Source organism: Colius striatus, chromosome 2, assembly GCF_028858725.1.
Source record: "Colius striatus isolate bColStr4 chromosome 2, bColStr4.1.hap1, whole genome shotgun sequence".
In the NCBI taxonomy this organism is placed as follows: Eukaryota; Metazoa; Chordata; class Aves; order Coliiformes; family Coliidae; genus Colius; species Colius striatus.
In genome coordinates, this window is record NC_084760.1 from 86,392,426 (window position 1) to 86,405,211 (window position 12,786).

At 39.0% G+C, this 12,786-nt stretch overlaps 2 long non-coding RNA genes across 2 annotated transcripts; one reads left to right on the plus strand and one right to left on the minus strand.

Moving 5' to 3' along the window:
• The first annotated feature begins 1,729 nt into the window (after positions 1–1,729).
• Positions 1,730–11,161, plus strand: LOC133625010 (uncharacterized). Its single transcript, XR_009818303.1, has 3 exons — positions 1,730–1,898; positions 7,695–7,839; positions 10,979–11,161. It is a non-coding gene; the product is annotated as an uncharacterized LOC133625010 (long non-coding RNA).
• LOC133625008 (uncharacterized) lies at positions 4,419–11,219 on the minus strand. Its single transcript, XR_009818301.1, has 3 exons — positions 10,605–11,219; positions 8,667–8,765; positions 4,419–5,535 (listed from the first exon to the last, which is right to left on the minus strand). It is a non-coding gene; the product is annotated as an uncharacterized LOC133625008 (long non-coding RNA).
• Positions 11,220–12,786: the final 1,567 nt, after the last annotated feature.

The window sequence follows — 12,786 nt, forward strand, 5'->3', positions numbered from 1 at the left end:
TTTGAGCAGTAAATCAAAACAATCAGCAGAGAAATCCATGCAGCAATTGAACGTTCACCACTGGAAACTAAGAGCAGCAGCAATTCACTGAGATTTTACATTTTTGTTTAAAGTCAACTCCAGTAAAGCTAGTAAAACTCAGCAATTGTTAACATACCACCATAACTATAGGTTTAATAATGTCTCATAAACTTTAAGAATTTGAAATTCATTGCCGTGGAGCAGCTTATACGTTTGATTTGCAACACACCCATTTTCACACTCAGAGACATCAGAAAAGCAGATGAAAGTTTATTTTTCTTTTGATAAAGAAGTTAAGCAGATTTTGGCAGCTTGCCATCAATTTGATTCCATCCCCCAACTTCCCCCCTGCCCAAACACTATAAATTAATCTTACACTGGTTGAGGGGGAAAAAAAACAAAAAAAAACCCAAAACTGAAAAACTTCCAACATTCAAGTCCTTTGGCTGAACCTCTCAGGGGCATATCCCATGGTGACAATCTTTGCTTCTGAGTATCTCATCTGGCTTCTTCCCCAAAACTATCTCTATAGTGCAAACTATGATCCAATTCCATATTCTCTTGGTCTTGATATTACTATCATCCACAATTTCCCATTCATACACTTCAGAGATACCCACTGTGACTCTCTTCTTGAACTAGATGCTGGTCTCCACGGAATAACATTTGCAGAGTAACTTCCCTCAGCTGAAGTCACTCCAGGTTTCCACTATGAAACCTAAGAGCAGAATGTGGGCTTTACAAAGGTAGTCCCACAAATCAGCAACTAAATGTAGGAATTAGGCACGGAGGTAAAAGTTTTGGTTCATTTTTACTGCAAGACAAATTAGATGAAATTTTTTATAACTTGTCTGCATAGCAATGAATATACAAACCATCAACAAATACAAGGGAGCTCTCACTTTATACACACATAAGTGCAATGCATGCAGGTTATCCTCGACCAGATTTTGACTCAATACTAAGAATACTGACATCCCAATCTCCCTTCTGAAAGTTTAACCATTTTTTTTCTGACAGTGATTCTGCAATAATTTCCTACAATGTTAAATCCCCAGCTTCCTCACTTATGTAAGTAACTGCCTGAAATGAATTTTCAGGACACACTGAAAATGCAGGAAAGTTTCAGAGTTGCTAGAAACTCTGAATTCTGTGAAACAAAAGCTGGTTGTTACATCACCCCATGAAAAAATATTTATATTGGCTCTGGCTTTAAGGTTACATTTCTCAGTTCATGCAAGTGGCAGGAAACATGCAGAATCTAATCAAGAGATAGTCCACAAGGCTTGTTAAATGAAATGTTAAATAAAGACTTGTTATGAAAACAAAAAGATGCAACTCAGGAAATGAGTCTGGTCATCCCACAACTCTCTGTTGTTCCATAGCCAAGCACTGGCTAAATATTAGATTATCACTATAAACAACACACAGGGAAAAAAACGGCATTCAGGGTTTATCCTAAAAGTAAATTTGAAAAGCACCTAAGTGAATTATGAGCCTCAGCTTTATTTTCATATTTGACTTCAAGGACTAATTCTGACCTTAATTAAAACCAGGGAATGTAGGCTTTCAAGTCATGCACTTTTGAAGCGTTTACCTAAAATGTGAAGTACAGTTCTATGCAAGAGCCAGAAAATCCTGCAAGAAAACACGTTTACAAAATGTGAACTCATATACAAGAAAAATCTTTTCACATGTAGAAGTCCTTCTTTGGGGAGGAAACGCTTTTTGTTTTTCAATGCAGAAGGTCAGTGTTACTAGAAAATAAATAACATGAAAGAGGCGGAAGAGGACAAGGGAAATTGCTCCACAGAAGAAAAACAAAGAACAGCAGTCACAAACTTCTCATGAACTCCTGAACTATCAAGTTAACCAAGGTAATCTATTGCTATCCTCCACATTTCTGCTCCAGCCCTTCTTTCATTTCTTTGGCCTCCTTGCAGTAACTTTCATACATTTGTAAGAGTGTGCCATGCACTAGCAGTGGCTATGATCTCTGAGTTTCCAGTTCTCAAACTGGTACACCTCAGTCTCAGAGCACTTCTTCAGATTATACAAGTGTAACAGCAGTGTCTTGTATTAAGACTGATGCCTCTGTTTTTTTATTTGACAGCGTGAATGCATTTACATTTGGGTGAAAGCCTGTACAAAAGGATGGCTTTTGAGCTTGGCTCCTGTGTGCGCTCTTAGCTCCTAACATGGTGAAATTAATAGCTATTTTTATTTCATCTGGCAGGGAGTTTTGCAGTTTATGTAGGATTGCATCTCCTGTGACTGCAGGGTTTCTCAGATTTCTCAACTGTTTAATTGTTCCATGCTACATGAGGTTGCATTTTCAGAGAGAGAGGGAGCTATCTCATATAGCCAGCATTCTTGAAACACAGTCTTTGTTCAGTGAGTAGTAGGAAAAGAAAACTAGTAGTTTCATTGGATAAAGAATCATAACCAAGTAAAGAGCTTATGCTTAAAAATTATTATCAGTCTGATTACATTAAACTAATGAAGCAAAATAAATTTAAAACAAAACCTAAAACTTTCAGCAAAAACTTGACTATGATGGAATTATTTGTTTAAGTATCTTCAGTATCTTCATTGCTAACATTAAAATTCCATAGCCCCTTGATTTCTAGAAGGTGAAAAGGAAAAGACAACCAAGTGAGACAGTGGTCTGGACAATCAACAAAACCTGGACAATCAATGGAAATAAACTCAAGCAAACTGTTTTTACTTTCTTCCTGAATGAATTAATGAAACTGTTGAACTTTGGCCTCTTCCTCAGGCTGCAGCAGCACAGAGACTGGCTGACTTAATATCTCCCACAGCAATGCTGATGGAAGATTTTAATGTGAGAACACTGTGTGCTCATTTGGCCTTGCATTCCCCAGAGGGAATTTGGTACACAGTGTATAGATTAAATTTAGCTAGAATTGGACATTAAGAAACGTATACTTGCTGCCTTGATAGTAAAGATCAAGAGAGGTCACTGTACTTGGTTTCTTTTGTAGGTTTATAATGCCTTTGCCCTTGTCATTCCTTTTTTTTCCTCTTTATGGCATAATTGTTGCACAGCAGACAGCTATTTTGTCTGTCTTAGTGATGCTAGTTAGATGGTATAAGAAGCTTGTGTTAGGACAATAATCAGGATTCTCTGAAGCACTCTTGAAGTCCTTTCAGCATGTCTCATAATTGATTTCAAGTGTCTGATGAAAAGTCAGGCTCTGTGACACAGTTTTGCCTTGGCTTCAAAATCAGATGAAGAAAAATTCCTGCCACAGGAAAATCAAAACTTCAGATTAGAAATGAGAGAGTTCTTGGGTTTTCTTTGTGTACATGAAATGCCACTATTCAGAGGTATCCTCAGCAGTGCATCAGCTAGTAAGAACACAAGGATAGTGTTCTGCAGCCACTGCTTTGCAGACAATGAAAAGGCCTGCTTTTTAAAGTGTGGTGCCAACAACAGTTTCAGGTCATTTCCCAATTGGCTCTTCCTGTCTGGTATGTCTTTCAGAGTTTTGGCTCTGTTGACACTGTAGGTTAAATGAAACAAAAAATCCAAACAGAAGCCTCAAAACTCAGCAACTCAGCCTTTTTGATCTACCTAAGTGTTTTTAAGCCTGCACATCACCGTGGATCCAAGTGCCTTTTTTCACATTTCACTGTTTCCAAAAGGGTCGAGCCATGGTAAGTCCATAATGCTTGAGTGGTTGTTGCAAGAAAAGATTGCCCTAGAAAAGAAACAAGTGCTCTTCTCCAGAAATAAACCTGAACGGGACAAACTAAAGGTGGAATTGAACAGAAAGGAAAGGATTGTTTTTCTTTGACAAAAACAATTACTAGAGCCAGCAGTATATGGAAGCAGAGTTGTAAAGAGTTGGAAGAAAATGCTTTCCTTTAACCTACAAGTGCAAAGAGGTCACAGTTCTTCCAAAGGCTTCCCTTGGGATAATGTGAGCATGGACTGTCCCATACTTCACAGATTGAATAATCACCTGAAAGTACAATAATTTGAGATAAACCCAGATTAGTTTCTTGCATTGACATTTACTCAGAAAATAACATGGAAAATCTAGTGCAAGGGTCATTGGGCTTGCTATGTTAATGATAATACTGCCAACATCCAGTACCAAAACAATGAGTAATTTGTAAAGATTTAGCATATTACATCCTGCTTAATAAATTCACAGGTTTGAACATGACAACATACTGTAATGCAGTAATGGTATATTGTACATTTGCAGAGCCAGATTCAACTCATAAGCAGACTCAATATTGATTTCCATGTACATGATTACTGTGAGCTGAATGAATAATCTGAATATATACTTGGCTGAATACATACTAACTCCACTATATGTGCAAGGGAAAAAAAAATACTCCAGTTATTCTGTGTAGTCATGTAGTAAATTTATTCTTTCATGCATATTTGCATCTGTATTTTGGCAAAGAGAGAAGTATACATTCAAATGCAAGGCAAGACAATTGGTCTTTAAAGACCTGGCAGGCACGCTTTACTTAGCATTAGTTAACAGAAGCACAGTCAAGGCATTCATTCAAAAAAGGCATAGGAACTCCAGGAAGAAGGGTAAAGTACTCAAATGAAAGCTAAGACCCACCTGAGTAACTCAATATAGCCAAATAAAAATGGAGAGTACAAACAAGTCAGGAGGACAATGGAGTGAGGGACGGGATAAGAACGCACCAGCTGTGGCACAGGGGAGAGGAAAGTTAGTACCAATATCCTGATTCCCTCCAGGAAAATGCTAGTCTGATGACTCACTAGAGTGCCTAAAAACCAACTCTGTGTCCACCTCACGCTGTTACTCAGGGAGACAAAATGAACACCCAGGATAAAAATCCTGATTCTAGGATCAGCAAGATTTTGTCAGATACCTTCCCAGAAAAATGTAAGTTTTCCATCACCAGAGATCAGCCATGGCGTTTCTACTGCGACAGACTAACCACTGTTGTCTTCTCCCTCCTACAAAACAACTGAATGAACTGTGATCAGAGCAGGAACTCATAAGGAAGGACTAGGGACTTGGCATAACACAGGACAATCCCTATACATCCACAGGATATAAATGGAGAAGCATAAAAGAAGTAGACTTGCTCCAAAAGTGGGTTAATTGGCTGTGTGAAGAGTGAAAGTTTCCTCTAATAACGGAGTTCCTCTGTCAGTAGCAAACATGGGAGAAGTGACTTAATCCTGGTTTGCTATCGAAGACCGAAGCAAGCCTCTTTGGCCACATGGAGAGAGCTGGTGCAGGCAGAGGGGGAAGCTAGGCAGTGTGGAGAGATGTCTCGCTAATCCAGGCGAAAAAGTGTTTCGTGTCACTCAACAGCATCTCCACAGGGCAGTTAGAGGAGAAGCGCTGACAGCCTCTGAAAGGAATTGCATCCAGTCATCCTCCAGCAGGAAGAGGTCGGCTTTGACACGAAGCTTAGAGGGTGGGTGAGATGAAAGTGGGCGGAAGGGACCTCTGGGCTCCAAGTAAGATTTCGCCTTCCTCTACCCTACAAGGAGACAGAAGAGGAATGCATTAGCAGTCCCAACTGCTTTCAGATAGCTTGTTCTTTCTGACCCCTTCACCAAGCAGTTCTGCAACTCTCTCATTTTCCACCTTTTAAAATTTAAACTTGACAACCCCGTTGCCAAAGCTAAACACAGAAATAAGGGTTGAAAGCAGTTGCAACATAAGGAAGAGCTGTAGGGACAGACCAGGGATTTTTGTCACATGACACAAAGTACATACCACACCAGAGCACACACTGATAAGTACATTTTGCAAACTGTTTACAGACTTGTCCTGCTTTTCTTTAAAAATGTTTAGTCAGGCTGTTTCAATCACTGCTGCACTTGCATGATTTTCAGCAGTACAAGTAGTAACTAAGCCTGGACAAAGAGGTGAAACATCTACAGAAGGGATGAAGTGACCCAAAACATCAACAGGGTTCAATAAGAATGCACTTAAATCATATAATAAATGTCTGTATTGGCACAGTTACTGTCTCCAAAGTACAAATTAGAAAGGATGCAAAATAAATGTAATTTATATTCTGCCTAAGAGCAAAAACTCCTTACTTAGTGCAAGAGATTCCCCATCCCCACATCATGCCAGAGCACTCTGAGGGATAAGCTGTGACTAAAAACCTAAATTTTCCTTCCAGAAGACTCTTCTAGAGTCATATTCTCAAAACACATAGGTGTCTAGGGTTAGAGATGGGTATCTGGATTTTCACACAAGGTGTTCCTTCCTAGGATGTTTATACAGCACTTTTACTGCATCATGTTGCCTACCTTCTGCCATTCCCTCTGTGGCAGCAGCCACATATCCCTCTCAGAGACCCTTGTCATTCTCCTCTAGGCTCTTGTCACCCCTTTAAAAAGTAAATAATCCTGGCCTCAAAAAGCAAGTTAAAATTGCTTTGTTTTCTAATACTGAATGACAATACAAAGAGCAGCCCCTTGCCCGTTGGTGAGGAATAAAATGCAGAGATCCAGCCGGTCCTTTGCTTCAGTTGTACTTCAACATCCCATTTTCCCCTCTTTGACAGATTAAAGCGGAAAGGTTTTACAGGAGACATGTCTGTTGCAGTAATGTAAACAATAAATAATAATAGGAAGGAGAAAGAATGAATGATTTATTGAAGGCTATTCACTTCTATAAAGTAAATAACTGAACTTTCCATTTAACAGGACAGTTTTACTACCAAATAAATCTCCTTGCAGAGATATAAGAGGAGCTTAAACTTCATGTAGTATGTAGAAAAGCAAAAGTTAGAGAAACTCAGATAACACAAGTGAGCACACAGTGCCAGACACTTGCTGGATGCTGCTCTTTTACACCAATCTAGGATTGTTTAATATATTCATCTGCCATTTTATCTCATAGGAAGGCCACACAATATGCTGAGAGTGATTCCCAAGTGGTGAGATACTACTGCACTTATTAGATCTCCATCTGATCTGATGGACAGACTTTAAAATTTTATGGAATGTGATATGTCTCAGGCTTAAACTGAACTTTGACAGATTGCAATTTTAAAACTCTAAAACTTGAATTTGTGGAACAAATTTGCAAATCTAAAAACCTGTTTTGGCTGAACAACACAAGAGAATAAGACAACTAAGGGAGAACACGTCAGGAAGAGGAAAGAAATACATAGTGCAGCTTTTCTATATTTATTTTACTGATTTAGTTATTTTGGGGAGTTCAAACACGAGCTGAGGCTTCTTCTATTTGTTTCCTTAAAAAATAGTAGCCTTTAATTTACCAGTAAAGAGCTGGTTATGTTTATTCATTATCCAGGTACAAATACAATGAGTCTTTCAAAACAAATAGTAGCCTCGGCTGATCTGTTTCAAGAGCTCTCCCTGCTTTGCATCCATGTACAACAAATCCAAGTTTCTGTAGCCAAATCAAGTGGATTGTGAACTTTTCTCTAGACTTTGAGCAGGCTTTGAAGTCAGAGAGTCGGAGTGATGAAATTAAAATGCAATAGGACATTAGTTCACTGAGTTCATGTACCACAGAAAATCTGTTGTAAGATTTGAAACTGAAGTTAAAAGCACAATAAAGATACATATTCCTGCTAATCTGAAACTTTCTCTTTCTCACCTTGTCACAAAAGACTTTTGTGCCTGTAACCACAGTCCCTTATCTATCCTCCAGACCTTGCCAAAAGGAAGCTGACACCTCATCAGAAGATATCTGGGGAGAATGGTACTGCTTGAATCCTGCCTCTATCTTCAGAATGATATTTCAGTCTTCAAGGCATGGCAATGGATTTCCACAGGCAGATGGATCAGCAGAAAATGTAACGAAACAGCTCATAAACAATATGTCCTCCTCATAACCAGTTTGTTGTTTTTCTGTTTCATGTTCTCACTTTTAAGAATTCATCTGTGACTGTGTCTTTGCCTAGTATCTGTGAATTTCATTTCCATAGCCACTACCTTGACATTAGAACTAATTAATAGTTACTGTAAATGAAAATAGCTTTTCCTTTCACTGCTAATATTGCTCTGGTTTTGCTGGGGTAGCTGCATAACAGCATTAAATGTTAGATACCCCACTCAGCAGAAGCTAAGCACTATTATTTTTCTAAGAGATCAGAGTAGGCAAAGTCAGTTGCTGCTGAGTGCAGAAGAGTTAAGCCTATTTATCTCCCATGTGGTAGAATCTTGGAATGCCTGCAGGACCTTGCAGGGTAAAACAGCAGGCACCGGCTACCCTGCAGTAAAAAAATACCCCATTGTAGTAAAAACATACACATAGCCACTTCTTCCCTGCCTTCCTATTCTTTAGTTATATTTCACTTTTCTACATGTTTACACAGCATTGCTGCAAAACAAATGTTGGCCTTTTGTCTTTTTTTGCTCAGGCATTGGCTTTGACTATTTGTGATATAGAAGTGAGACTTTTCACTGATGCCCCTTTACTATGGTTTTTGATTCAAGATAAACAATTCATGAGGAGCATAGGTAATGTTGAATATGGAATAATGGAAAATTAAAGATAATAATGATATTTACTCAAGAACATGTTTTCTAATGCATGGCAGAGTCCTTAAAAATAATGTTCTCCTAAATACTCAGGAAAAATGCGACTCAGAGTCAGCAAACTGTTTAAGCATGTGCTTACCTTTAAGCCTGTAGAAAGTCTTACAAATGTTAACTGGAGTAGTCATGTGCCTGGAGTTAAGCATGCTTAGAAATACTTCACTGGACTCAGAGCCAAAACCTGTTTGCATTATGGTTTGGGAATAGCAAAGGACAGAGAACAAAAGGAACAGTTATTCAGAATTTGGACAAATAGCTGTAAACACATTTTTGGTGTTATTAAGCCAATATTGGCTCTGCTCAGAATGCAGACTGAACACACAGTCTTAATAATCACAGCTGAAAAACACAGACCATGGACGTTTATTGATTTCGACAAGATCACTCCTCACAGGAGAGCGAGCCTCTAGTTTTACAGACCTTTTAATTCCCTGTACACCATTCCTTTCCCTTTTACAAATCTCCTGCTGTGAAACTCTAATGCACTCTTGAGACATTAGAAATCGTGGAACTAACTCTGTAAATTGTCCATCAGCCAAAAGAGGAAGCAACAATCAAGGCCAAAGAGTTTAGTTGTTGTTATCCATGCTATGTCTCCGTCTAAGGCACAAAGCAACAGTCACCACACACCCTCAGAAACTGAAATGCTATCGTGATAGAGATAACAGCTGCATTTTGATGTTTTAACTGATGTTACTACTTAGCCGCCTCACATCCCCCCCCAAAAAGGTACCTAATATCTGGTTCATCTAATGGCCAAAAATGTCATTTCTTGTTTCAAGCAAACCCAACATTCCATGCAAATGGAAGTAATTTCTGCAGCACAAAAAGTCCTTTCTGAAAATGATGAACTGATTAGTATTATGGAAAAGCAGAACTTTTTGTCATATAACAAAAACCCCAAAGCTAGAAATTAGAGCCATCCAATTCTTGCAAAAAAAAAGGATAGTGTGTTTCCCACCTACAGAGTCTTCATGTACACTCATTAAAAGGTATGAGGAGGATAATCAGACATCCCCTATCTAGCCCATAAACACATGTCTCTCTGCAAATCCTTAACAACCAGGAGTGTATCAAAAGCCTGGACAAAATGTTCACACTTCAGCTTGATTGCCCTTCAGGAACTCACTAAAAGGGCTAGTTTAGTCCCTAAAGTTGAGGTTTGCTAGTACAAGCCTTACCTATCAGTCAAGTCGCATGCGAGCCTCAGGCAGAGACCTTTCACTGGCCCTTCACTCCATGCTAAATTTCACCTTTGGAAAAGAGAGGCCATGGGCTTGTCTGAACAACATGTGCCCCTTTTTTGAAGGAAGACTGTCAAGGCCGCAGGGCCAACTCATTAACCTACCCCCTTAGCAATCCCATCTGGATGGTCTTATCTGTAGGAATTCGGTCGTTCATTTATTTTTTCAACCACCTTTTGTGACAGAGGTTCTTAAAAAACAGACTCATGACTTATTATTAGCACATGGGCAGGTCAGCGCACAGGTTTATTTGCTGTTAACCAACATCCTAACATGCTGTGTTTAAAATTTCCAAAGGGACTATGAATAGGTTGTAAAAGTAGGAGGTTGAATTCCTGAAGGTAACAACTTATGATGAGACCACTGTCAAAGCAAGTCATATTTTGCTTCGATAACCCATGAAAATTGCCATGCAAAGTCATACAGTTCATACACACATGAATTCCTGACAGCACCCTTTTTAAAGGTGCTTTGATGACCGACCTGTAACACATTTCAGCCATGCCACTTAGGGTACTAAACAAGTTTTCAACTTTGAAAATGATCAATCCATCCAGAAAAGGTAAAAGAAAGAGAGAAGCTAGGGTCAGGAGAGATGGGGGAAGGGAAAGAGTAAGAGAAAAAGAGACTATTCCCACTAAAGCATATGCAGCACAACTCCTGCAGACTATTAGGAAGAATAAATACTCCCATCACTCTTGTCAGGGGCAAGCCTCAAGCCCAGGGATGTGATCTGTAGGACACTGGTGGAATGTTTGGAAGATCCCATTTCCTACCTGGTACATCTGTCAGATCTGAGCTTATTCAGAGCTTCACCAGAGGAAATGCTCACCAAAGTACCTGTGTTCCCCATTGCTGACATAAACTGTGTGCACACAACTGGACACCACACCCCAGGAAATTATTCCTAGTGAAAGAAAAAAAAAATACAGAATCACCTCCAGAAAAGATTATCTGCTTGCTTGCTTTCATCTTGCTCAGAGCACTGAAAAGTCTGAACAGAGATAAATGTCTGTTATACAGGGATTTGCATGTTTCATCCAGACAATTGACTTAAATTTCAAGCATGAGGCCAGAATTGACCATTTATCAAGTTAATCTTCATGATGTATTTAGTGTCTAACCATAATACCTTCAATTTCTTTCACAGTCTGCAGAACACTGGGCAGGGGGAGAGCACCTGTGAAGAATCAAGAACTGAAAAAAGGCTATGCAGTGGATTGGAGCTGTAAATATTGGCTCTGATCCTGCAGAACTTTGGCACCCACTGAGCACCAGCATGAACAAAGCTACAGCTGCCCGCCTCAGTGGTCTGATGACTACCTGTTTCAAGCATGGGCCACCTTCTTACTTCATTGAGAAGCACACAGAAGGATTAAATGCTCAGCATGGTCCCCTATTTCTATCCTAATGAAACAAAGCAGCAAATGAAAGTAACTTGATTACAGCACTGACTTAAATTGTTAAGATATCCAGTGGCTTCCTTTCACCACTAGTGTCTTGATGTTTAATCATCACTAAGAAACTTTTTGTTTTGATTGGATTTTTTTGCAATACTCCTGCCAAAACCAAGTATTAACAAAAAAAAAAAAAACACTTAAATCACAGATCAGACATCTCTCCACCCTCACATACAAGATAGCTTTTTAAATCACGAGCTTTTCCAGTCAGCTAAGAGTCAGAATCTTATTTTCTTTTCTGAATGAATGAAAGAAAGCATTTCTCAAGTAATACTCTGACTTCAGCAGTACCAGGTAAAACCATGAAAGCTCTGATGAAAACCAAAGATTTAGTAAGTAAACATCTATAAAACTAAATTACTCATTTCCCAGTCAAAGTTCTGCATCTTAAACTTCAAAACTATCCATTTTAGATACATTTTTTTTGTTACACTGGGGTACAAATAACAGAGAAAACGACACTCTGTGTGGGGCTGCAAATACAAATCCTGCCAACTTTGATAAAATCTCTGGAGTGTACTTTCAAAGTTCTGCCTGCTTTGTAAGTGACCATTGTCGCTTACACTCTCTTTACCTTGCCAGGCAGTCTTTCTGTGTACTTCAATTACTTTCCTTTTTACTGAATCTTTCTCTAGATCAGTTTAGCTGTCAACAATAAGTGGATAAACCGACAATTCTTAAAAGTAAAGGGTTCTGTCTCTGTCATCGTTACATCTAGAAGAGTGGACTTACAGTCCAGTTTCCTGTCTACCTGTAATCATCATACATCAATAGCTGTCACTGGAAAGGTGCTTGAATTACAATACTACCTGCTGGGGGAGGCTGAGGCGGGGAATGACCCCTTAGATCTCTAATTAAATTGCCAACTCCCCTCCCTCTAGCTCTACTCTTTCATTTGATGACCACTTCCAAAATCAGTAGGAGGAGGGGTATGGAGGAGGAGGCCTGTTGGGTTATTTTCCAACCCCTGTGTCAAGAGAGGTGATTTTTCATTCTGATTTTGTACAACACATTGACACCACAGAATCCTGGTTAGAGACAGGGGGTTTTCAGCGTTCTTGTAACCCAGTAATTCAATTAAAAGACTTTGAAGTTACTTTTTGGCATCACCGTGTGAAGAGTTTACATGCCATAGCTCTATGGTCATAGATCCAGAGTAATACAATTATTTCCATTCTAGACTTCAAATATTGGCATTTATATATGGTATAACTGTAATGGAGTGGTTTAATTACTCAAATGAGTGAGATACATTCAAAATCATTGCTGCCTGGACTGTCTAAACTATACTTAAACATGACAATTTGCTTTCTGTTCAGTAAGCCCAAGTACAGATCACTAACATGTGTGAAAGTCAGAAACCTGCAGAGGGACCAAACCTGCAATTTTGCATTTGTACATTTTTTAACTCTCTAGGGTTAGTTCTGGATTACCTCTGATAAAAAAAAAAAGGAAAAAAGGGACATGAAATAATGACATCAGTGAAGACTCACACATC